Here is a 24,670-nt window from a genome sequence, read left to right as displayed (position 1 = left end):
AAGCTTATGCCCGGTAAAGCAAAAAGAAAAAAGGCGCTAAAGAAGGAAAACGCACCAGAAAAGCCCGGAACAAAGAACGAAGGCAGTTTTCGATGCAGAAAGTTTTTCAGAGAGCAAAGTCCCTAACTTGTTCAGTCATTCGCAAGGCTGGAAACCGAAATAGCAAAAGCAGAATCAGTTTGAGAGAAATTTGGGTTATTACCAAATATACACGTAGTGAATACACCCAGCCAGAGGAAGATTCTCGAAAATATCTTCTAGTTTACCAAAAAGTGGTGCCAACGCTTTTATTTCTATTTTCATAGCTCAAACAAAAGCAGAAGGCGACCAGCCGACTCTTCCCAGGCGAATGTTGGATGCTTGCAGCACTAAGGAGCAAATACATAAATGGTTAGGAATTAGATTAAATTTTTAGAAATAGTTTTTCTTTAGCAGAAGGGTGGTCATTTAAAACCGTATCCTAAATTTATGTAATTAAGTTAATTAGTTAGCAGTATTTAAACCCTTCTCAGGCATTAGGAGAAGGGTCCAGAAATTTGTCAAAAAACTTGTCCTCAGAACATGCACTTTTGCACCCTCGGAGGGGGTTTTGATGAATGGATGGATCAAGGTTTATTAATGTTTGCATTTGATATCTGCTACTGATGTTGCACTTCTGTACTCTTAGTAGATGTTAGAGCAAGGAGAGATAAATCATTGTTGCTTGAAGCTTATGAGTGGAACCAGTCATAAATGGTACTTTTATCTCTTGACCATTTCTGTTTATATTCTTAAAGTGATATACAGTTTTTAGTTGTTTATATATTACTGCATGAATGTATGAGTTACCATTTGGCACTTTTGTATGGTGGAGTCATTTATTTATGTCTGATATATGAATAACTTGTTATGCGATATGTTGTTCACAACTGTTTTGCCTAACTTTTTATGCAAAGTGGTTTATCTTAATTGATTTCTATTCTTATGATAGTTGAATGATCTTTATTACCAGTTATTGTTCGAAATCTCTTTAGATCGCATAATAGAAGAAATACACCCTGTGTTAGCGTAGATTATATGTGTTGTTTCTCATTAGATTACAATAGCATAGAGTTAGTTTATAAGTTTGAATTAAATTAGCTTTAAGTACTCTTAGATCAGCATCATCCAACTCTGCACACACACACACACCCTTAAATTGGGAAACTGGTCCCATTATCCCCAGTCGGACCCGCTATACCAAACGGATAAGGCGCTGCCAACCAAGGTCCGGACCGGGTGGGTATCCCCCTTGTTGTTGACCCGATTTTCAGGGCCTCAACATATTTGGCTTTAGAAGGAGGGACCGAACTATGAATAGCACCTAAATCAAAATCTAAATACCATTCTGAGAGTAAATCGCCCTCATCAACTCCACCGACTTCCCCAGTACGTTTAAATCCAGAGTCAGAAGTCGCTCGAGTATTAACCGCTGCTACATACCCTAATATTTCAGACCAATCTACCATTGAACCACCTGAAGTTCAAACTCTGATTCGCAAACTCCACGGATTTTCTATTTTTACACAGAGGTCTGATAAATCTCAAAGCAGCGTGACTTCACAGTACAATCCTACTCATCCCCTGACCAGATTAAAGAGTGAAAAATTTGGCATCTCGCCAACTGAATTCCCTCTCCCCACCAGGAAAAGAGCAAGGAAAACACCACAAGAGTCTGACAGTGAGATTCTTTCATCTACATCATCCATTTCAACTCCCTCACCATGAAGTGAGCCACCCACATCTTCATTCCAAACCACTCATCCATCTTCCACAACCCCTCTTCTTCAATCGTCTAAGATCATAATATCTTCATCTTCCCAGCCTTAGGGATCATCCTCTGCACTTTCATTTACTAGCAGCTCAACGATGGCCCAGTCTCCATGGAACAATCCTGGGGCAGTTTTAATGCCTCCACCCCTGAGCCAAATACCGGCCCATCCTGAGAAATGGCTACCCAAATTCAATCCAGAAGCAGGCATGCTAGCTGAAGAGCACACTAACAATTTCATGCTTTCTGTCAATCTCAACGGAGTTGCCAACGAGGATGCTGTTGTCCGGCTTTTTCCTTATACAATGCAAGGAACAGCCGGGTCATGGTACTTTTCATTACCTTCTGAGTCTATCACAAGTTGGGACATTTTTCAAAGTCAATTCCTTACCAAGTTTGGTGATGACAGATCAATGGAAACGTTAATCAATGACCTATCCAATCTTAAAGCCGAGGCTAGAGAACCCATCAAAGATTTCAATTTACGGTTCAATAAAATCCTCAACAAAATTCCCACTGCTTCCCAACCCAGCGAAGAAGTACGATGTGAATGGTATATTACGGCCTTACCATCGAACTTAGCAATCTTCGTGCATAGAGCAAATAAAAAAACCTTAGTTGAAAACCTGACAGAGGCGATAGCAGTAGAGAAACGCATAGTAGCCCTGGAAAAGAGATCTGCGATAGAGGAACGCAAATCTAAAAAAGTCACCTTCAAGGACGACTCCAAGAAGAAACAAACGAAAGATCCTTTCGATTTAGAAGGATTGCAAAAAGTATTAAAGACCATGTCCAATGAGATGATTGACATAAAAAAACAAGTGGCAGAAACTTCTTCAAAAAAGCCCTACAAAGCTTTTAAAAGAGGCCCTTCAATGGATGTGAAACCAACCCACGCTATCTCGAATGTCGAATCCGAAGAAGAGGAAGAAGAAGAGAGTACCACTGAAATGGAATACAATATTATTGATGACATGAAAAAGACTAGGGCTAATATCACACTTTATGAATTGAGCAAATTGAAACATCAACAGAAGATAATGATGAAAGAATTACATGCCGTGCCTACTACATCTTTGCCTACAGCTGTAGCTTCCCACAACATGGGAAGACCTCCAACCAACACGATCAATAAGATTGATCCAAATGACATCGCCTTGATTGGAGGAAGATCAAGGTCTCACACTCCCCCTTTTCTTCTCACTTATGAAATTTTCAATAAAAATGTGCACAATTGTTTGGTAGATTCTGGTGCTTCAACGAATATTTTACCCAGATCAATATGTGCCAAGTTGAATGTTCAACCACAAAAATCCGCAGTGCGCATAGTTCAGCTTGATCGATCTCAAGTCGAAGTGATTGGTGAACTTAATCAAGTGACCATAAGATTGTCGTCTAACCTGAAGGTATGTCAGGTTATTGACATTCTAGTAGCTGATATCCCAGAATGCTATGGCTTGATTCTTAGCAGGGATTGGTCCGAAAAACTCCATGGATACTTCTCAACCAATTGGTCGCACATGTGGTTACCCTACAATGGTAAACCGAATCAAATAAAGGTTGAACGAGAGTTACACCAGAAGTACATAGTAACGAAATTGGAGGGAGAAAATGAAGCAATAACATACAACAGCAGTATCATAGGCAATTACTCGGTAGATTCTTTCCTCGGCAATTTCAATGCTCATACATCACCTTATTTAGAAAATTCAGTTTTGTCCCAAGTCGAAATTTTTTCCCAAACTGATAATTCAAAGTGTGTTAATTTTTTAGATAAACCTGTAAATACATCTTTGTTTTAGAAATTATATTTTGATGGCTCTAAATCTAACGAAGGAGCAGGAGCAGGATGCGTTCTGATTAGTCCAGAAGGAAATAAGACCATGCTTACGTGCAGACTTGAATTCGATTGCACAAACAATACAACAGAATATGAAGCCTTGGTGCAAGGCCTATACAAAGCAATTGAGCTGAAAGTCAAGTATCTTCAAGTCTTCGGAGACTCTGAGATTGTCGTCAAACAGGTACGTAACACCATACATTTCCTATGAGGTCATTTGAAACACTATCAATCTTTAGTACAAGATCTGACTGAGCATTTCATAGCATTCAATATTTCGTCAATCCCAAGACACCAAAACGCGAGCGCATACCTTTTAGCTAACGTAGCCTCTAGACTTATTCCCTCCAAAGATTTTAGTCCAGATAGATTCTCAATAGAATTAATCTTTAGACCGTCCATTCTTGACAACGTTACAAATTGGAGAGTATTCAATGACGATCCTGATATTGTAAATTTCCTCACTTCTAAAGGATCCTACTCCAATCAAATAATTGACGAAGACCATCATGATCGACAAATACAACAAGATAGCACTGATAATGCTATACCTAAATCGGTGGTTAAGTTAGAAGACTTATACGATTTGAAAAGTCGGTTTAAAAGGTCTACCAATTCTAAGCTCCACAGTTCAACTCTGAACTACAAATTAGTAAACCAAGGAACCGATGATAAACCACAAAACGTTAATCTAGGCCACGGCCTAGCCCCTGAAGAAAAACTAGCGTATATTCGTCTTTTGAGACAATACAAAAATGTTTTTGCCTGGAATTACGATGAGTTGAAGACATACGACACTTCTATCATTCAACATACTATCCCTATGATTGACAACGAAAAACCTGTCCAACAGAAACTCAGAAAAATCCACCCCAACTTAGAAAATCAGATAAAAACTGAGCTAAATAAGTTATTAAAAGCCAGAATAATTTTCCTCGTCAGACATTCCAAATGGGTCTCCAATATGGTACCCGTTAGAAAGAAAACGAAGATATTAGAATCTGCATCGATTTTCGGAATCTCAACAAAGCCTGTCAAAAAGACAATTTTCCCCTCCCACCTATGGAGCAGATATTACAGGCAGTAGCAGGCTTAGAACTAATGTCTTTTTTGGATGGATTTTCAGGATACAATCAAGTGCTGGTACATCCCGATGATCAGTTAAAAACTACATTCCGAACTAAATGGGGCACATACGCATATCGGAAGATGCCATTTGGTTTGATCAATGCCGACGCTACATTTCAGAGAGCCATGGACATCGCATTCAAGGGTTTAGTTAATAAATCTGTAGTAATTTATTTGGATTATATAACAGTGTACTCCAAGAAGCGAAGCGACCATCTCAAAGACTTGAAACAAATCTTTCAACGATGTTTAAGGTATGGGATTTCACTTAACCCAAAGAAATCTTTTTTCGCATTAAGTGAAGGAAAACTTATAGGATTCATAGTGTCAAAATCTGGTATTCACATTGAGCCTGACAAAATCAAAGAAATTTTTGAAATATCCCTACCTCATAACAAAAAAGCCATGCAATCTTTCCTTAGTCAAATCAATTTTGTGAAGAGATTCGTCCCAGATTTTTCACAAATTGTTTCTCCTTTGCAAACCATGATTAAAAAGAATTCAAATTTTAAATGGGGTCAAGATGAGCATGAAGCATTCAACCTGATCAAACAAGCTATCATTAACGCTCCATCTTTAGCAACCCCGAATTTTTCAGAATCTTTTATCTTATACACATTTGCCTCAGAGAAATCATATGCCGCGATTCTAACTCAAGCAAATCAAGAGAAAGCGGAAGCTCCAATCGCATTTTTTAGCTCGAATTTACAAGGTGCTGAACTCAACTATTCAGACGTGGAGAAACAGGCATATGCTGTTTTCAAAGCGATCAAATATTTCAGACCTTTCTTACTTAAAGCCCATACTAAGGTAATAATACCATTTCCAGCGGTAAGAAATCTTCTAATACAGAAGGATGTGGGTGAAAAAAGAGCAAATTGGATCACCGCTTTACAAGAATACGACCTTGAGATCAAATCAGCAAGCATTGTGAGAGGTCAAGGCTTCTGCAAAATGTTGGCTGGAGCATCGCAAATTCCTGAAAATTCATCTGAAGAGGTACAAATGTATGAGGTAAGCCTAAACGATGCAGAATCATTATATGATGACACCATTTATTATCTTAAGAACGGGTATGCTCCATCACACCTGGATCACACCAAGAAAAGAGCTCTGAGATTGAAAGCTAAACAATATCATCTCATAAATGATGTTCTTTTTAAAAGGAATTACGGTTCTGTTCTTCTTAGGTGTCTTGAGAAAACTGAAGCCGAAAAGGTTTTGCAGGAACTCCACGATGGACCAGCAGGCAGACACTATGTTGGAGATGCTACTGCACATAAAATTTTATGTGCAGGATATTATTGGCCCACGTTGTTCAAAGACTCTCACAGTTACGTGAGGAAATGCCAAGTTTGCCAAAATACTGTAGGGAGACAAAAGAAATCGTCCATGCCACTACAGCCGGTAAACATCGAGCAACCATTCAATCAGTGGGGCTTGGACATAATAGGTGAGATCGTTCCTCACTCTTCTAAGCAGCATAGATACATCCTCACGGCAACATATTATTTTACTAAATGGGTAGAAGCAGTTCCTCTCAAGACAACTAATTCTGAAAACATCGTTGAATTCATAGATAAATTTATAATCACTGGGTTTTGGATTGCCAATGGCTTTAATGTTTGATAATGCCTCATACTTTTTTGGGAATGCAATGACTGAGTTTGCACTTAAAAGAGGGTTCAAACTGAAATATTCGGCCAACTACTATCCGCAAGGAAATGGATTGGTTGAATCAACAAATAAAATCCTAATCAGGATTATTAAAAGAACAGTTGACCAGAACCAAAAGAATTGGCACAAAGCTTTGGTAAATGCTTTATGGGCAGATAGAATAACGAAGAAAGCTTCAATCGGCACTTTTCCCTTTAATTTAGTTTATGGGAAAGAAGTAGTTCTTCCAACTCACTTAGTCATCCCCTCTTTGTCTTTAGTACAATACATCGGTGAAGTATCTACTTCCTCCTTACAATTAAGACAAATGGAAATAATTAAATTAGAAGAACGACGAGAACAAGCTAAGAAAACCCATGCTCATCACCAAGCGCTAATAAAATCCTCTTTTGACTCGAGCATAATGACCAGAAATTTTATTCAGATGGGAGATTTAGTTTTGAAATGGGATAAGGCTCATGAAGAAAAGGGAAAACATACAAAATTTCAGAAGATGTGGCTTGGTCCTTTTCAGATTGTAGAAGTCATAGGCCCATCAATGTTTGCGTTGTAGGATTTAGCAGGTAGAAGGGATTCTTTGCCTGTTAATGGACAGATCCTTAAAATATATTTTCCATAGAAGATTATTCTTCTATTTTGTAGGATAGTTTTAGTTTTTTCTTTTTCCTTTCTTATAAATAAAACCAGTTGTAGGTGGTTACTACAGGGGTTCACAAAAAAAAGAAAAAGACACCAATTCTCTATCAGATTTGATTTTTTTTTTTTTTTTTTCGCTTGTACAAATAGTAAAATTTTTCGAAAAATATGATCTTTATTATTGACAAATAGAGTTAACTTTAGCTTAGATATGATACTAGTTTCAACTTCAAAATTTTGATGAAAGCAACCTTTGACAAAAAATTGTTTTATATCAGCACAATGAAGGTATCAATAATAAAATAAATATTCTCTGTAAAACTACTGTTTTCAAACTCTATTATTGTCGTCCAGAGCTTTCTTAAGGAAAAACAATGACTTCCTCCCTGCTAAAGGAAATCGCAGCATTCAGAGGAACAATCCGAGAAAACACTATATCTCAAAGAATAAAAGGTCTCATCACGAGCCGGCTTATCATGATCACAGATATTATAACTTGCTGACTTTGCCAATACTGTCCACCAAAACAGGGCAACGACTCAAGATTGTTGTAATCAAAAGACAAGGGGTCTCATCACGAGCCAACTTGTTCAGCAAAAGTGTAAATCAAGTGAATGACTGTGTCATAATTTGGCCACCAAACCAAGACATTGTTTTTTAGAGAATAAAAAAGGAAAAAAGTGTCAAAATGGGTTTTTCTCTGAAAAGTTGTAAATAGCCTTAAGCAGGATAAAGGATCATTGCTGGGTAACAGGTAACCCTGTCGAGGCTATGGACGCCTGCTGGCAGCAGAGGCTCTACCTACGAAAAATGAGCATATTTTAAAAGCCAGCACGCAAAGAAGACCTTATTTTATCTTTAAAAGACCAAGTAATGTCTGATGTAAATACAAGGACAAAGCCTGAGGAAGCAAACAATTGGAATAGAAAAAGGTTGAAACAAAGTATCATTGATAGGATAAGGCATAATGTACTCTATCTGTCCATAACAAAATTTAGACTTATGAAAATTTTTCTGCTTTGGAAGTTAAAATTCAATAGAAAAGTAGAGATAACTGGTTCTTCCCAGTGAATCGCCATTGTTGTGGCCACCAACAACCCCCCTCTTTGTTCGGTATTAGAAATAACACCAAGCAAAGGGGGACCCTTAATAAAAATCCAAAAAAACATTTTATGAAATTTTTTGTATTTAACTCCCTAAAACTGTATCGCATCACGAGAAGAGAATGAAACGTTTTCCTATGAGCATAATAAGCTGCGAAGAAGCGACGCAAAATTCATCGCATCACATACATTATGAAGCGCTCTTAAATGAAAAAACTTAAGGAATCTCTGACGGCCGATATGCGACGTCGCATATCGCAACATCGCGTAAGCAACACACAATGATTGAATGACTAAGCGCGATCTGCGATGAATGCGATTTGCGATAAATGCGATCATGAATTTCTGCGATGACACATCTTGACGACGCGATCCACGATGCTGCGATGCGAGTCGCAGAAATCACCCATTGCAAAATTTCCTCGGCGCAGTATTCAAGGAAAGCTACCCGTAGACCAAAATTGGGCGCGCGTCTTAAAAGAAATTAATGATTGTACGCCAAAGTATTCAAGAAGGACAATTTTGTGTTTTTCGAAGAGTCAGTTCGTTATGGGTGTTGTTATCACAAAATCGTGTACTAAGGGCTGCTACTTAGCAAGATCTCATGCAACTATTTCAAACCAGGCTTTAGACTAAGACTTAGCCTCCTTAGTCAGAGAGGGCTCTCTCACAGATTTTTGATATGAATTAATAACAAGGAAAGATGGCTAACTCTTCAAACAGTACATGAAAATAAGCTGGTTGGAACAACAAAATAACACTTCTTCCATTGGCCTCATGGAGTCAAACACCTCTGCAGTAAAATATTAACTACTCAATCATGGAAGCCAAGGCATATAATGTTTAAACACTCAGAACATTTCTCAAAAAGAACCTCAACTCATAAATATACACAGGAAGTCTGAGCACTAGGTGAATTCAGAGTGATTGCATGTTAAGTGAGCTGTAAAACAGAAAGGATAAAGACAAAACACATATATTCTGAGCATTGAACACAAGATGAATCTTGGGAAGAAAAAGTAATCTTTCTATTACTGTCAAAAGTCTTTTACATCAGTCAATATAAAAACTCTGTTTTTTGTATAAATCTCCAACCCCAATTACATCAGAGTTTTCACTATATATAGGAAAACCTCCTTCACTACTTCGAGTATCCTCCTCAAGCATGAGGGGAGCTCGATGACCTATCATTAACTACCCTTATCTATTTTTAAACAAACTCATTAAATACATAAAGTATTGAGCTGTAATTACAAAGAGTTCTAATCACACTAAAACTCTAACTTCATCTCCACGTATGCCTGATTCCTTTCTTGATCTTTGACAGCTGTCTTTTGTTGGTTAGGCTCAAGATGATTGAGCTACAGATGCAAGGAACGCTGACTTTGGATACCTGTAAGCGCTGATGGATCATTTATCATCAGGATCAAAACACCTATTTTTAAGGTCCCTGTCTCCTACCATCCTCCGAAAATGTGGCAGCATGTTCCCAAATCTTTAATAACTCAAAGTATGGAATGCTGCTACCAAACACCATGTCTCCAGATGAGCTGTAGGCTGTATTGATGTACAGGTGTCTCTCTTCTAACATTCCCGGTCAAACTGTTTATTCTGCATTGAAAACATCACCTACAGCAGTTTCGTAGCGCGCTACGAAACTGCTGTGTGATTTAAAAAACACAGTCTTCCTCTAAACTCCTCACAAAATTGAATAGCTGCTGTTTGCTAAGCTTCACGGTTGCCATTTGAAGGATACTGCCATCATAGACAAACCCACTGGTTGCAGCTGTTGCTATTGGTCATTATGGAAAAAAAAAACTACCCTGTTGGTGGCTTCCTTTAGATATGCTTGTTGATGTGTTGCTTTCAGCAGATGAGTCATCACATGAGCCACTAGAAATGTCTTGAAAAGATGTTTTTGAAGCTTTCTTACAGGATATAGTATCTGTAGGTTGGGAGGTTTTATTTTGAGAAACTTCTCCAGTTTCCAGATCTTGAAGGGAGGCAATGATTGCTTCCATGACCATCCTTTCTTCATCATTTATTGAAATCGAAACTCGAGCAAATCTATCCAAAGGATAGTCAGAAACTTGGTTGCCTGTGGGAAATGCTGCTACAATATCAATACAATTTTTTTCAAGGATGTTGTCACTGCTTTTATCGCATTCATTGGATGTACCTTCAGCATCGCTGTTTTCTTTCCTCTCCTGTCCAGTTAAGTCCTCTGCGTGGATGATGCCTACAGTTTTTCTGATTTGTCTGGAAATTCAAAAGGTACCTCAGTTCTACTCATTTGCCACCTAGAGCGAAAATGATCAATGGCATCTTCGGTGGTGTCATTTTGTGTGGATCCTGGACCTCCAATAATTTCATGCAACACATTCTCATCCAGATTTCCTAATTCATCGAAGTAATCATATAAAATTTCATAAGCATGTTGTTCAATCAAATCATCTGGAGGATGCAAGACATTATGCAAGAAAATGCTTATTGAATCATAATAGAATGGTGGTCGTGGACAGTTGTGGTCAGCCTCAAACTTGATGCTGTTTTTATCACCAGCATATGGGTTATATATGAGATCTGAATGATGAGGCTGAATAAAAAAGGTCCCCTGTGCCATGTCCAAATAATGCAGCAATAAAAAACTCTGTCGTTATCTTAACAACATCAAGATCCATGATATCAAAATGCGCCTTCCTCTGGATTACCTTTCGCATATATTGAACTACAACTTTAACTGTGAACTTTGGGAGGCGAATCTTGTACACATCAACCAGCTCCATACATCAAGCTTGTTATAGCCCAGAGAAAGATTTTTGTTTCTTCTTTAAAGCCCTGCAAACTTCATCTGGAACCGGTTTATGGATATCCTTATAGAGTTCGCTCATAGTTGTTCACAATACCCATTCGCTTTAATGCCATAAGTCTACTGTATGGATTACTGTCTATTACTTCAGATTTCATATCCTTCACTTTTAGGTGTCACATAGCTACACCTTTTACAGTCGTGGAAATCTGCTCTGCATGATGTTGCAACTTGGTAAGCGGAGGAGGCAAATGTGGAACAATATCATGGGCATGAGAGACACGTATATGTTTTGATACAAATGTATTATCAAAATCATCAAACACCAAATTTCCAATACGAGGCTGCCCAAAGGTCACAACTTGGACACCCTTTGCCCCATAGTTTACCGCAATCTCAAGTGCACAAAAGGAAGCCATAGCTCCACCGCTTCACCTGCCAAAATTCCAGAAAACATATGTGAACAAATCCATCTTTTGGCAAGCCACTGAGTTGGCCCATAAACTGGATACAAACCCTATAATCCATTCTTTCGCATAGCTGAGTAACTATTTCAAATGTAAAGCCAGAAAGGTCATTCCACAAGTCATCAATTGCGCCCTCCATCCCCAATATAACAGGCATTCAATCATGAAGCCACGCCAAGGCCTTAGAGGAACGTGTAGTCAAAATAGTAAATGTAAAGAATACTCCTCCTTCAGAATCTTGCCATGTGTCATAAAGAGCTGCAAAGACAAGGGGTTTTTTTATCCTGAAAATGTATATAGAATGGTTGCTTTTTCGCTCCATCCTTTTTCCACTCGTAGAAAACCTTCAACTGACACAAGGCAACGACAACTTGGAATAAGTAGACGAAAAGAAGCCTTCTCATAAACCGATTCTGATCGAGCATTGGTTTCAAAAAGGACCACGATTTTGAGACTTGGGTATGAAACAGAGTTTTGATGGACCTCCGTTGGTGATCATGAGAACCTGCCACAACAACTGTGAGCGCAAAGTAAAACTACCACTGGAATGTTCCCCTTCAAAGCATATGCAGACAACGGCAACCTTGACCTCCATTCGACTTCATAATGATTTATATTACCGCTATCCCCTTTTCACACACATATATATATTTATTAATGCATTTCTCAGGCGCAACCTTTTCTTAGAATTTGAAATATCTTCCATTCCGTGCCCCTGTCTCAATCTGCTAGTCCGAGATTCATTTGATTTGGATCAGCTAAGGACATAAAGGAACACGGCAATACCAATCGTGTAAAGACTGCCAAGGTCTGCAAGGAATAATACGGATCCCATGATCTCCTCAGTATCGATCTCAACAATATAATCAGAAATCTCATAAGCTGTAGCCCCAGCGTTTGCCAGAAATAATGAAGTGACAACCATGAGAATATGCATATTGCAAACGAACCATATAATCCTCTTCCTTCAATGGAGTACAGGCCCATATATAACAGCTTGACAAACCTCGTTTCCTGCAGTGTTTCCATCAATTCACCTTAAATATCTGTCATTTCCCAATTTCGTAGCGCAGCCAGTGCAAGGTCAGTGTTTTCGCTACGAAATCACTAAAACAGGTGGCGCTGCGAAACTGCTAACGGATTTATGCGCTGCGGAAACACTTTGCCCTTAAGCTAAACTGAAAAATTTTGGCAACACTATTTTCAGTGATAACAGTGGCTCCACTTGGGATAGTGTGCCCTTGTGGTACTCTAAGAACTCGCAGGTCCAGTGCCTTATCCATTTATGACAAACAGAAATTTGCTTGACAAGCATGACTGTAGGAGAAAGAAAGCTACATCTACTGAAAAATGCTCAGTTGACCTTGAGCTTATTTGCATTTACCTATACCTACCTACCCTAACAATTTCAACTTCCTTCTGCTCAATCAATATGAAATTTCCAATGTAGCCAATCATTTATCTTATCTGACATTTGAGTCCTTTGGCTGTGCTTGAAACAAAAATAAGCCAGATACTGAAGTAACTTAGGCAGCATGAGGTGTAACTGTTCTTCAACATGAAAATATAACTGGAAGCCGCCTGAACAGTAAATCTTTTCCATGTATTCAGCTATAGGGTCAAAAAACACATGGTTAGTTTGCTGATTCTCAAAACTTTTTGTATCTTTAGAGAACTTATCTTCAGCCACACCAAATTTATTTGATATGCTATCCAACTGCCTTTCTGAATGATGCTCACAAACAATGTAATTTTCCTCACTACTATGATCATTATTTGAAGTAATCTGCTGCAAGGAATTACAAAATTGAGAAAGCTTTTCCTCTGCCTGAGGGTCATAGAAAATTTCCTCCAATATTTCTTCTTGCTGGGTGCAATCAATTTCATCTCCACCATGATCTGAAACCTGACAAATCTGCTGCATCTCTACATCAATATCTAAGGATAAAACATGGTTTTCACAAGTAAACTCCTGCTGCTCTTCATGCTGTGTTTCATGGAATGTTATACCTTCTCCTTGGTGCTGGAATGCATTATGATGAAGAGCCTCTAAAATTTCTTCATCCGTAAACTCATCATCATCATAACAATCCTTCAAATACTGAATAAGATTTAAAGAATGCCTACAGCAATCTTTAAGCAGCAATAAGGAAGGATAACCTTCTTTATACATTTCACAGAATTGATCATGGAAATCAGCAAGAGAACATATTGAACCATTTTCCAGACTTTTATACCAAGACCATGCTTTTCCTTCTAAAGTGGTCATAAACATCTTCATGAGACAATCCTCAGGGAAATGAACCTTAAGATTGCGTACATGCATATGAAATTTGACCAAATGGAGAACAACATCATCCTTCTTTTCATCTTTGAATATTGGAAGATCATCTAACCAATCAACCTTTGGCATAGGATTTGGAAAACCAGGGATATGAGACCGATCCATAGGAGCATACCTGGCATTCATTCTTGGAGTAGAATCCATCTTGAAACTTCATCAAGCTAGTGATCTTCTAGCAGTGGAGTCACCTTCCAATTTTTTATTTGATGTGTGGAGTCGCCAAGGTAGTTTTGCAGCCTCAAAAGATGTCTGAGCTCCTGCTACCTTCAGAAGTTCAACCATTGATTTTGGGAATGAATAATCTTCAGTCTCCCGGCAGACGCACCAAAATGTTATCACAAAATCGTGTACTAAGGGCTGCTACTTAGCAAGATCTCATGCAACTATTTCAAACCAGGCTTTAGACTAAGACTTAGCCTCCTTAGTCAGAGAGGGCTCTCTCACAGATTTTTGATATGAATTAATAACAAGGAAAGATGGCTAACTCTTCAAACAGTACATGAAAATAAGCTGGTTGGAACAAAAAAATAACACTTCTTCCATTGGGCTCATGGAGTCAAACACCTCTGCAGTAAAATATTAACTACTCAATCATGGAAGCCAAGGCATATAATGTTTAAACACTCAGAACATTTCTCAAAAAGAACCTCAACTCATAAATATACACAGGAAGTCTGAGCACTAGGTGAATTCAGAGTGATTGCATATTAAGTGAGCTGTAAAATAGAAAGGATAAAGACAAAAACCACATATATTCTGAGCCTTTGAACACAAGATGAATCTTGGGAAGAAAAAGTAATCTTTCTATTACTGTCAAAAGTCTTTTACATCAGTCCATATAAAAACTCTGTTTTTTGTATAAATCTCCAACCCCAATTACATCAGAGTTTTCACTATATATAGGAAAACCTCCTTCACTACTTCGAGTCTCCTCCTCAAGCATGAGGGGAGCTCGATGACCTATCATTAACTACCCTTATCTATTTTTAAACAAACTCATTAAATACATAAAGTATTGAGCTGTAATTACAAAGAGTTCTAATCACACTAAAACTCTAACTTCATCTCCACGTATGCCTGATTCCTTTCTTGATCTTTGACAACTGTCTTTTGTTGGTTAGGCTCAAGATGATTGAGCTACAGATGCAAGGAACGCTGACTTTGGATACCTGTAAGCGCTGATGGATCATTTATCATCAGGATCAAAACACCTATTTTTAAGGTCCCTGTCTCCTACCATCCTCCGAAAATGTGGCAGCATGTTCCCAAATCTTTAATAACTCAAAGTATGGAACGCTGCTACCAAACACCATGTCTCCAGATGAGCTGTAGGATGTATTGATGTACAGGTGTCTCTCTTCTAACATTCCCGGTCAAACTGTTTATTCTACATTGAAAACATCACCTACAGCAGTTTCGTAGCGCGCTACGAAACTGCTGTGTGATTTAAAAAACACAGTCTTCCTCTAAACTCCTCACAAAATTGAATAGCTGCTGTTTGCTAAGCTTCACGGTTGCCATTTGAAGGATACTGCCATCATAGACAAACCCACTGGTTGCAGCTGTTGCTATTGGTCATTATGGAAAAAAAAAACTACCCTGTTGGTGGCTTCCTTTAGATATGCTTGTTGATGTGTTGCTTTCAGCAGATGAGTCATCACATGAGCCACTAGAAATGTCTTGAAAAGATGTTTCTGAAGCTTTCTTACAGGATATAGTATCTGTAGGTTGGGAGGTTTTATTTTGAGAAACTTCTCCAGTTTCTAGATCTCGAAGGGAGGCAATGATTGCTTCCATGACCATCCTTTCTTCATCATTTATTGAAATCGAAACTCGAGCAAATCTATCCAAAGGACAGTCAGAAACTTGGTTGCCTGTGGGAAATGCTGCTACAATATCAATACAATTTTTGTCAAGGATGCTGTCACTGCTTTTATCGCATTTATTGGATGTACCTTCAGCATCGCTGTTTTCTTTCCTCTCCTGTCCAGTTAAGTCCTTTGCGTGGATGATGCCTACAGTTTTTCTGATTTGTCTGGAAATTCAAAAGGTACCTCAATTCTACTCATTTGCCACCTAGAGCGAAAATTATCAATGGCATCTTCGGTGGTGTCATTTTGTGTGGATCCTGGACCTCCAATAATTTCATGCAACACATTCTCATCCAGATTTCCTAATTCATCGAAGTAATCATATAAACTTTCAGAAGCATGTTGTTCAATCAAATCATCTGGAGGATGCAAGACATTATGAAAGAAAATGCTTATTGAATCATAATAGAATGGTGGTCGTGGAGAGTTGTGGTCAGCCTCAAACTTGATGCTGTTTTTATCACCAGCATATGGGTTATATATGAGATCTGAATGATGAGGCTGAATAAAAAAGGTCCCCTGTGCCATGTCCAAATAATGCAGCAATAAAAAACTTTGTTGTTATCTTAACAACATCAAGATCCATGATATCAAAATGCGCCTTCCTCTGGATTACCTTTCGCATATATTGAACTACAACTTTAACTGTGAACTTTGGGAGGCGAATCTTGTACACATCAACCAGCTCCATACATCAAGCTTGTTACAACCCAGAGAAAGATTTTCGTTTCTTCTTTAAAGCCCTGCAAACTTCATCTGGAACCGGTTTATGGATATCCTTATAGAGTCCGCTCATAGTTGTTCACAATACCCATTCGCTTTAATGCCATAAGTCTACTGTATGGATTACTGTCTATTACTTCAGATTTCATATCCTTCACTTTTAGGTGTCACATAGCTACACCTTTTACAGTCGTGGAAATCTGCTCTGCATGATGTTGCAACTTGGTAAGCTGAGGAGGCAAATGTGGAACAATATCATGGGCATGAGAGACACGTATATGTTTTGATACAAATGTATTATCAAAATCAGCAAACACCGAATTTCCAATACGAGGCTGCCCAAAGGTCACAACTTGGACACCCTTTGCTCCATAGTTTACCGTAAGCTCAAGTGCGCAAAAGGAAGCCATAGCTCCACCGCTTCACCTGCCAAAATTCCAGAAAACATATGTGAACAAATCCATCTTTTGGCAAGCCACACAGTTGGCCCATAAACTGGATACAAACCCTGTAATCCATTCTATCGTATAGCTGAGTAACTATTTCAAATGTAAAGCCAGAAAGGTCATTCCACAAGTCATCAATTGCGCCCTCCGTCCCCAATATAACAGGCATTCAATCATGAAGCCACACCAAGGCCTTAGAGGAACGTGTAGTCAAAATAGTAAATGTAAAGAATACTCCTCCTTCAGAATCTTGCCATGTGTCATAAAGAGCTGCAAAGACAAGGGGTTTTTTTATCCTGAAAATGTATATAGAATGGTTGCTTTTTAGCTCCATCCTTTTTCCACTCGTAGAAAACCTTCAACTGACACAAGGCAACGACAACTTGGAATAAGTAGACGAAAAGAAGCCTTCTCATAAACCGATTCTGATCGAGCATTGGTTTCAAAAAGGACCACGATTTTGAGACTTGGGTATGAAACAGAGTTTTGATGGACCTCCGTTGGTGATCATGAGAACCTGCCACAACAACTGTGAGCGCAAAATAAAACTACCACTGGAATGTTCCCCTTCAAAGCATATGCAGACAACGACAACCTTGACCTCCATTGGACTTCATAATGATTTATATTACCGCTATCCCCTTTTCACACATATATATATTTATTAATGCATCTCTCAGGCGCAACCTTTTCTTAGAATTTGAAATATCTTCCATTCCGTGCCCCTGTCTCAATCTGCTAGTCCGATATTCATTTGATTTGGATCAGCTAAGGACATAAAGGAACACGGCAATACCAATCGCGTAAAGACTACCAAGGTCTGCAAGGAATAATACGGATCCCATGATCTCCTTAGTATCGATCTCAACAATATAATCAGAAATCTCATAAGCTGTAGCCCCAGCGTTTGCCAAAAATAATGAAGTGACAACCATGAGGATATGCATATTGCAAACGAACCATATAATCCTCTTCCTTCAATGGAGTACAGGCCCATATATAACAGCTTGACAAACCGCGTTTCCTGCAGTGTTTCCATCAATTCACCTTAAATATCTGTCATTTCCCAATTTCGTAGCGCAGCCAGTGCAAGGTCAGTGTTTTCGCTACGAAATCACTAAAACAGGTGGCGCTGCGAAACTGCTAACGGATTTATGCGTTGCGGAAACACTTTGCCCTTAAGCTAAACTGAAAAATTTTGGCAACACTATTTTCAGTGATAACAGGTGTCATGATTATGCATTCATAAGAGCTTAAAGCTTTCATGTCAATCTTTATTATCATTACTCTTTTCCTTTGCGTAAACTGTAAGACAGGAAATAACATAAAGCAATGTGCAGGAAACATCTAAGGAAAATGGGAAAGCGTCAATGCTCGGAGAACAGAGAAGAGATGCCTTCACAAACGGATGCCGCATGCAACAGGACCATAGATTCAGAGTATCACTCAACAGATGCTGATGTCAATAGGCCATCCGAAACTCAGAGTCAAAGGTGCACAAAAGCAACATATTTATAAAAGATCCTTAAGCTTATGCCCGATAAAGCAAAAAGAAAAAAGGCGCTAAAGAAGGAAAACACACCAGAAAAGCCCAGAACAAAGAATGGAGGTAGTTTTCGATGCAAAAAATTGTTCACAGAGCAAAGTCCCTAACTTGTTCAGTCATTCGCAAGGCCGGAAACTGAAATAGCAAAAGCAGAATCAGTTTGAGAGAAATTTGGGTTATTACCAAGTATACACGTAGTGAATACACCCAGCCAAAGGAAGATTCTCGAAAATATCTTCTAGTTTACTAGAAAGTGGTGCCAGCGCTTGTTATTTCTATTTTCATAGCTCAAACGAAAGCAGAAGGCAACCAGCCGACTCTTCCCAGGCGAATGTTGCATGCTTGCAGCACTAAGGAGAAAATACAGAAATGGTTAGGAATTAGATTCAATTTTTAGAAATAGTTTTGCTTTAGCAGAAGGTCGGTCATTTAAAACCGTATCCTAAATTTATGTAATTAAGTTAATTAGTTAGTAGTATTTAAACCCTTCTCAGGCATTAGGAGAAGGGTCCAGAAATTTGTCAAAAAGCTTGTCCTCAGAACATGCACTTTTGCACCCTCGGAGGGGATTTTGATGAATGGATGGATCAAGGTTTATTAATGTTTGCATTTGATATCTGCTACTGATGTTGCACTTATGTACTCTTAGTAGATGTTAGAGAAAGGAGAGATAAATCATTGTTGCTTGAAGCTTATGAGTGGAACCAATCATAAATGGTACTTTTATCTCTTGACCGTTTCTTTTTATATTCTTAAAGTGATATACAGTTTTTAGTTGTTTATATATTACTGCATGAATGTATGAGTTACCATTTGGCACTTTTGTACGGTGGAGTCATTTATTTATGTCTGATATATGAATAACTTATTATGTGATATGTTGTTCACAACTGTTTTGCCTAAATTTATATGCAAAGTGGTTTATCTTAATTGATTTCTATTCTTATGATAGTTGAATGATCTTTATTACCAGTTATTGTTCGAAATCTCTTTAGATCACATAATAGTAGAAATACACACTGGGTTAGCGTAGATTAGATGTGTTGTTTCTCATTAGAATACAATAGCATAGAGTTAGTTTAGAAGTTTGAATTAAATTAGCTTTAAGTACTCTTAGATCAACATCATCCAACTCTGCACACACACACACCCTTAAATTGGGAAACTGGTCCCATTATCCCCAGTCGGACCCGCTATACCAAACGGATAAGGAGCTGCCAGCCAAGGTCCGGACCGGGTGGGTATCCTCCTTGTTGTCGACCCGATTTTCGGGGCCTCAACATAAGGGTAGTTGAAGGCAAGAGTATGACAACTAGTTGGACTGGTTGGGTCCATTGGTGTAAATGGATGACGACAAGACAATCATGGGAAAAGTAATCAAGAAAGCTAAGGTGAATGGATTTGAGGCGTCCTATGCCTTGGCTATGTTGGGAACCGTTGTTCGTGATGTTGTACATGTGTTTCACGCATAAAGGGAGTTCTCTTAGCCTTGGCCTTATGATATCCAGTAATTATGTTGTGATCATGATTGTGCTGATGTCTATATGTGTATACATGTATGTATGTATGCATGTCATGTATGATAGGGTCATCACGGATCATGATTAGTAATGCTAATATTTATATGTATGTATGTATGTTGTTGTCTGAAAGAGTCATTAGGAACCATTTTTGTGGAGAACTGATGGCTTACGCAGGTGAATGACATGAAGAGCTTCCGGGTTCATGAGGAATCAAGTCAAAGAGTAGTCATGAAAAATATATGAGGTCCGTATCATGTGGTTATGAGATGATATTATGTGATTATATTATGTATATGTTATGGACATCCTATACTGAGGGATGCATCAGTGAAATGAAAGTAGTGTGGTCTGTGAGATGCTGAGATAAGCATGGATCGAAGAGAGACACTAAAAGCAAGGTTGCTTGGTAGAGACAATGTGGTTTTGGATGTGTGGTACTCCTGTTGTGCATATGTTGTATTTGTTGTACATGTTGCATCTGTGATGTTGTGCGCATGTGGTGCAGTGTATATATAGTGTGTGTACTGGTTGTTTATGCAATGTTATGTATAGGGTGGTATAAATAGTGTTGTGTTAATATTGCATATGTAGTGCTGGGTATAGATGGTGCTATGTAAATGTTGGATATGCGGTGCTGTGTACATATTGTATTGTGCGCATGATGGATATGCGGTGTTGTGTACATATGGTGTTGTGCTTGTTATCACTCAGGTTGTTCCCTGCCTCCTGAAGGGAATACGACTGAGGTAACCACTAACCAATCTTTTAGCTGCAGATTCTAGCCAATCTGCAACCACAGAGGGCTCTCTCTTTGTGATTTAGCTTCGTTTTGAAGTATTTTAGGCTAGATATGATGCACAAGGTTTTGTTTTAATTTTGTTGGATGGTGATTTCAGGCAGAGCTGGGATGCAAGTCTAAAAAAGTCTGTTCCATTGGACAGATGGAGTTAATGATGAAGAACTACTGAGAGTGTTTTCTTTGGTAAATGGTAATGCTACAGAGCAAGATAGGTAGTTTTGGAACAATTTTCAAATCTTGGAAATTGATGGAATGTAGGCCAGTGGATGAAGAGCAGTCAAGAATCCTTGATCATGTTGGTAGAGGGAAGGTGCTTGAATCTTATCCAGGAGCAATTTAAGAATTCCTAAATAGTACTCAAAATGAAAGAATTAGTGCAAAAATGAGTTGCTAAGAATTCATATTTATGACTAATTCTGAAGAAAACATAATAATAGCAGAGATTGAACACAGGGTGCATTTAAACAAATCCTGGGCTATTCTTTTTCTCTACTACTAAGACTATGAAACATATATGGTATTTGCAAACATAGAAGACATAAAAACAGGTTAGAGCAACTTATTGATCCATAGAAAGCCACAAGAATTCTGTAGCGATTCCCAGAACATTAAATCCACATTCAGACAGTGCAGCAACAGTGAACTTGAATGGCCATTTGTATTAGATAGTCTTGAAATTTACAGCGCAGTCCAGAGAGAAAATCACAAACCCCAAATACATATTATAGGGAGGTATTTATAAAAACAAGGAGATACAAAATATCATGAAGATAAGTTCTGAAGTCATAACTTCCTTTACCAACTTTTAAGAAGAAGTAAATGAGGGAAATAAATGCTGCAGTAAATGTGAATGGTGCTGGCTGTCCAATTCGTCAGAGATATTTGACCTTTTGGACTGAGTGAGTCGGCTGGTTGCTGCGTATTTACTCTGCGTTTGCTGCCTTGATGTTGCTATGTTTCCATGTCGCTGTCTTGGCCTTGTCATCAGTGCTTGATTTTTTACATTAACTAGCTGTAGTCACAATTTGACTTCTTATTTTTGCTGTTTTTACTTTTGGACAGGTGGACCGTGCCTCTGTATTTGCTGACGTATGGCTGACCAAAAAATTGAAAACAAGATTACCTGAGCAATATCTCCAACATTCCTTGCCACCAGTCCTCTGTAGGCAACTGATGTCTTTGTATTTTAATTAGTGTTTCATGAGATTTAGTGTATCTATAAAGGTTGGGATGGACTTCAAAAAGATGGTTTATCTCATGTTTAATGTAGAACAAATTTTCTAATTTGTCATACAGACTCTGTCCAGAGGGAGGCCCTGTTTCTTTTGAGGTGCTTGAGGATGCTGTAATTTGATTGGAGGCATAATTATTTACCCTGTTGGCATACTGCTCATGTGATAGTAGTCTTCCAGCGCTGGTTAATAAATTTGGGTAGCCCTCTGCTTTGTAATGCTGCAAACTTTATTTTGAAGTCATTTATCTCTGCCTACATTTCTTGGCATTTTCTTTCGAGAGTCCGCACAAAATTCCTTAGGGTCAACACCCTTTTCACTAGTAATATGGTATATGTCCTGTTCCTGATACCTATTGTTTCCAATTGCTCTTTGGTATGAGTGTTCAAGAATTGAATCATTCTATTGGATTGCTCAGGCATATTTCCCAATGATGCTCTAGCCTTTTGAGTTTCAAATTGAGCTAAGCCTATCAATTCCATTTGCTCATGGATGGTTTCAATTGATTGTCATTCGTCAGTAATGGATTGGCCAATTTTGGCCCACAAAATTTTCTTGATTTCAGCGAGAATTTTACCTAGAGTAAGCTCCTTTTCTAGCTCCTTTATTCTTTTCTCCAAGGCCTTTACTTCCCTTATCTTCTCAGCGACATCCATCTTTGATTTTTCATATCTTACCTCAATTTTGGCCAGCTTTTCTTTGGCTTCTTTTAATTCTACCACCTACACTTCCAGAGCCTTTATTTCTTTCATCATCTCCTCCATACTTAGGTTTGCCTCCTGCTCTGCTGCTGCTGTAGTTGTTGCTGAAGTTGAGGTTGGAGTTGAGGCAGCTGCTGTTGGTGTTGGATCAGTGGGAGGGACTGCTGTGGTGACTGTAGGAGGAGCAGTCTCAAGAGTTAGAGCTGTTTGAGCTGGCTGAGAGGCCAACTCTCCCTGTCTTCCTTGCAGTGATGCCTCCAAGGCACTCTCTGTTTCTATCAGTCTTTTATGCATCCTCATAAGAAAACTAACTACATCCTCCTCTTCTTTTTGTTGTGCTACTTCTGTGGTTTGAGGATGAATTGTAGGTGGCAGCCTGAGTTGTTTTCTGAGGGCTGCTATGTCTTCTTCTTTCTTTTTAATCAAAGCTTGCACGCCCTTGGGATCGTTGGGATCATGTCCCAGCTCCATAATGATCTCCTCCAAGGATTTGATTCTATTGTCTTTGGCCCGTGATGAAGCTTTCTCCAATTCTAATTGGGTAGAAGTGTTGTGAAGTGAATTCTGCAGTCTGTGGGCCAATATTTCCTTATCTTCCAGGGTGGAGTACACCATTTCTCCAGTTTGTTTGTGTAACTCAATCTGGTCCATTGGATGGATGTCTTTAGCAAGCACTTCCAGATTGGTCCTAATATAATCAGCAGCGGATTAGGGTTGCTGTACTGTAGGTTTGAAATGACTGAGGGTCATTTTCCCTTCTTGGATGTCATAGGCTGCCATTAGGCTCTGCTGATTAGTGGGAGCCATTCTTAGTAACTGTTTATAGAGCTGGAATCTTACCGGCTCATTTCTGGCCTTGATTTCTGTGAATTCCTTCTTTATGTCAGAGCCTTGCTTGCTCTGTTGCTTGGTGGAGGTTGAGGTAACCTCCACACCTTGTTGTCTCTCTTGCTCCTGCTGAAAGGAGCTAGCTAATGTTTCCATGCTCGGAGGAATCCGCTGTTCGGTTGTTTCCTCACCTCTTTGATTGCCTGCTGTCTCCTCTGTAAATTCTTCCTTAGAATAGGGGTTTAGCCTTTGCCTTTTCTCTCCTTGCTATTTTGTGGAGGCCCCTGTGGGTGTCTCTTCCTGCCTGTCCCTTTTCTTTGCTCTTTCCTCATTAAGAGGAGTTTGTAAGACAATGACTTCAGGTGCATTTGCTTGTGTTGAAGGGGCTTGCCCTTGAATTTGTTCTTTTTCTCTGAATGCTTCACCTCTTTGCCTTTAGATGTCCCTGCAGGTGGATCAGTTTCTTGGGCAGGTTGCTGTGAGGTTGTGGCAGATGATGTGCCTGCTCCTAGGTGTCGAGGTAATGTGAAAAACAACTGTCCAGCAGAGTCTAGGTCAAGTGTCTTTTCAAACTCTTTCATTTCTTTTTCTAATCTTTCTTCTTGATTAATTTCCTCAACTAGTGTGCCTTCTATCCATTCTTGCTGATTATCATATTGTTCAATTTGAGGGATACTATAGTGCACATATCCTATAAGCTTGTTTTTGATTCTCCTAAAGCTTATGAAATGTTCAGGGTCATATGGCACCCAAAGAAAACTTTGTTTTAGCTTGAGTTTGTCTCTCAGAATAGTATCAGCCTCTTTCCATGTTTCTTCCCTTTTATTAAAGATAAAAGGGCCCAATTGGTGCCTTATCTTGAGCTGTGCCTTTTTCCTGGCATTATAGAAATGAGTCAAGTCTGAACTACTGAACTGCCGGTAGTATTCCAGGGAAAAGAGTCTCATAGGGACATACTTTGGTAGCTTGTAGGGAGCTAATTGAAAACCATAGATCCTGATCACTATATGGTTTTGGTAAAAATACCAATCACGAATGCTGTATTCCTTTGAGAGGTGTAAGATTTTCTGCATTTCAGCAGAGAGCCTAGCAGGAGGAGTTATTGACAATAAGCAGGTGGCTAGATATATGAAGAGGTCAATAAACTCACAATATGTATATGGGGAGCTACTAACATGATGGAACACTGAGGACCAGAATATTACAGA

The sequence above is a fragment of the Pinus tabuliformis genome, chromosome 4_2 (genome assembly GCF_031772625.1).
Source record: "Pinus tabuliformis cultivar Carrire ecotype Pingquan chromosome 4_2, CPIR1, whole genome shotgun sequence".
Classification (NCBI taxonomy): domain Eukaryota; kingdom Viridiplantae; phylum Streptophyta; class Pinopsida; order Pinales; family Pinaceae; genus Pinus; species Pinus tabuliformis.
Note: the sequence above shows the minus strand (reverse complement) of the source record.